This window comes from Charadrius vociferus, unplaced genomic scaffold (genome assembly GCF_000708025.1).
Source record: "Charadrius vociferus isolate BGI_N301 unplaced genomic scaffold, ASM70802v2 scaffold111, whole genome shotgun sequence".
NCBI lineage: Eukaryota > Metazoa > Chordata > Aves > Charadriiformes > Charadriidae > Charadrius > Charadrius vociferus.
In genome coordinates, this window is record NW_009647046.1 from 5,050,690 (window position 1) to 5,054,271 (window position 3,582).

Sequence of the window (3,582 nt, forward strand, 5' to 3'; positions counted from 1 at the left end):
TGCTGCAAGATGTTAGCAGCATCTGTGTAGAGCAAACACTCAACTCTGGGAGGCCAGTACTCTTCTGGAGAAACAGTTGGAGGCTGGGTGGGGTGGGGTGGTGCTGGTGGTTATGATATAGAAAATGGGACTAGATACCTCTCTGTAGACAGTTTAATCCAACATGGAGTTTCAGAATTAACAGACTTTCTTCAGGGATGCTACTGTGTTAATCGTTCTCCCAAGCGGCAAAACGTTGGCTAAAGAAAGGATGGTTTTGTATTTTAACCCTTTTAGTGTGCACATTGCACAACACTTCTGACTATAGCATCACTAGATTTTTCAGGTGTTTAAAATATGTATTTGGTTTTTTAATGGCCAAAACTTGGGACTTTGATTGTCAGGGCTGCGTGGCTGTAGTTAGTAATAAACTTGTAGACTAGGCTTTGCTGACTGACTGCCGCTGTGGGTTTTGATAGCTGTTGTTTTCAGCTTGTGAGTCTAGTTTCAGCTAGTGCTCATTTTTAGCTGGTGAATATGAGAGCTGAAAGGCTCCTTTATGCACCAGTAATGCTCCAGTAGTAGTGCCATTCAAAGTATACTGCGTGACAGAAATGTTCTGTGGTGTACCTACTTGTGTAGTAGCAATCTTTGTATTTGAACTGAAAAGGGGATTGCTAACAGAAAAACGTGATCCACACCTCTTTTATGTTTTGCACAGGTTGGCAACTGTTACATTCTGTTTAACTATGTCTGCAACATATGTTGCTCTCCCACATACAGATCTTTAGCAAAGCCTGGGCTGTGTGACCCTCCAGCTCGTGATCTGTTACTGAATCTTTCACAGAATTTCAGAGTTGGACGGGGCCTCTAGAGATCATCTAGTCCAACTCCCCTGCTAAAGCAGGATTGCCTAGAGCACATTACTCAGGACTGCACCCAGGCGGGTCTTGAAAAGCTCCAGAGAAGGAGACTCCACAACCTCCCTGGGCAGCCTGTGCCAGTGCTCTGTCACCCGAACTGTAAAGAAGTTTTCTCGTGTGTTGGAACGGAACTTCCTATGTTCCAACTTGCCCCCATTGCCCCTCGTCCTGTCACTGGGAACCACCGAGAAGAGTGTGGCTCCCTCCTCCTTCAACCCACCCTTTAGGTATTTGTAAGTAGTAATAAGGTCTCCCCTCAGCCTTCTTTTCTCCCGGCTAAAGAGTCCCAGCTCTCTCAGCCTTTCTTCATAAGGGAGATGCTCCAGTCCCTCAATCATCTTGGTTGCCCTTCGCTGGACTCTCTCCAGCAGTTCCCTGTCCCTGTTACTGAATCTTTTTTTTTTTTTTTTTTTTTTTTTTTTTTTTTTGAGACAGTTTAGAAATAAGAGAGGCTGAAGAACACAGTTTTTTGCTGCATCTCCAACTAGCAAAAACTCTGGACTGCTGGGTGGTGAAAGTTACAGGCTCTGTGTTACTTGTAGTGTGCAGGCTTGAACTGGTGCTTTATGCTTGTAGGTGTTACTGAAAGAAGGAATGCGATTTACTGGATACCGAAATAGTTTGTAAAGACTGCACTTCATACTTTCAAGGTGCTACAAAGCAGGGAATATGTCCAAGAGAAGCATTTGGGGGGAGAGGATACTTCTTGGTAGTGGACTTCAGCATTTCAAATATGACCATCACGTTACTGGTTAGTATAAGGTAACTCCCTTTGACCATGGAGGGCAGTATTCAGTTGGTGCAAACCAGTTCATTTCTATGCTGCCAATTGGTGTTAAGCACAAACAAGGCCTTAAAACTGGTGTTTATACTGACCTAAATGGGATGATTCTATGTAGTTTTTTATTGCAGTACTCCTGTTTCTTGTTAGCTATAACCTGTTCAGAACCAGATTACTTAAGATGGTGGGGATCTGTGGTACTGCTGTGACTTCTACTGGTAGATCTGTTCTTTTGACAAACTAGAGGTTCCGCTTTTGCTGCAGGCAAGGACGTCTACCTGTGTTAGGTAAAGTGGTAGCAAAATCCCTGGCAATGTCACCAGTCTCTGCTGTTGCTTCTCTTATTGTCAGTGGTACATGTGGCTTGTGGGCCATGAACATGGCACTGTCTGTTATTCAGTTCTGGGCAGCTGCTCGTGGTCATACAAGTAGCCCTCTTGCTGTAGAAAAAAGACTTGTTTCTGTATTGTCACTGTTGAGAAACATATTGTATAATACAAAATAGAGTGTCAGTGTTATCATGTGACCCTAAAATTTGATGACTGCTGTACCTAATATGCGATTACTGTAGGTATAAAATCACTGTTCCTGATCAATCCTGGACAACATGACTTAGCTTTTTGAATTGGTGTAATTATTTCTGATTGAATTTGTTAAGGGGAAGAATGCTGTGCTGGATCCGACAGCTTGAGGCTGCCGCAGCTCTGTGCCCCCAGGTATAATCAGTAGTAAGGCTGAAAATGTGTTCCTGGTAGGCACAAGCACATAGAGCACACGTGTACATGACATATACATGTATGCACGTCTGGCCACACAGATCAGGTAGGCATACAGATACTCACAGGCACACAGACAGCAGCACAGCCTTGTCCTGCTCCCTTCCTATCTGAGCAGGTTGGAGGTCTGCTAGTGAAAGTGTGTGTTTTTATGTAGATACACACATATGTCTAGATGTGTACAAGGTAGATTCCCTGCAGCAGCTGCGGTTAGACACTCACTGTGCCCAGCAGCTCGTTCCTGGATCCCAGTCTCCCCAGTTGCTGGCTTCTAGATCCTTAAGCCCCTGAGACCACAGCCCTGCTGCAGGTGCTGGTACATGCCGTCTCTCTATCGGCTGGCTGGGACTGCCCTGATTCCCTGATGTCCAACACCCCTCCGTCCTACGTGACCTTGCTCTTTAGAGACACAGATGTGCATACACACAGAGCTGGTGGCACTCCCCTGGTCCCACCGGTCCTTTTTCGAGCTGCACCCCTGCCAGCCCCCAATGTTTATAGCTAAACTGGAATACTTCCTTGATTCTTTTCTTCCCTTTACTTGCCATTTGCTATATGACATGTGAAGACACTTGGCTGTTAGCCTTGGCTTTTTCTTGTGCAAAGATATTTTGGAAACTTCTGAGAGAGAACCATAATGTAAAGCTGTTCTCGAGAATGACTGAATATGACCCTTAACAAAAAGGATACCATCTCTGTGTGATTTCTTTTTTATCTTCTTACTTCTAATTCCTCTGAACATTTTTTTCTCTCCAAATCTGCTGTTGCCAGCATTTGGGTGTTTCCTTTCCACTGTGCTAACCTTATTTAGTATATGGATGTCGTGGTTTAATCCCGGCTGGCAACCAAGCACCGTACAGCCGCTTGCTCGCTCCCCGTAGTTGGGAGGGGAGAGGTAATCAGAAGGGTAAAAGTAAGAAAACTTGTGGGTTGAAGTAAAGATGGTTTAATAGGTAGACCAAGAGCTATGTACACAAGCAAAGCAAAACAAGGAACTCATTCACTGCTTCCCATCGGCAGGCAGGTGTTCAGCCATCTGCAGGAAATCAGGGCTCCATTATGCTTAATGGTTACTTGGGAAGACAAATGCAGTAACTCCAAACGTCCCCCTCTTCCTCCTTCT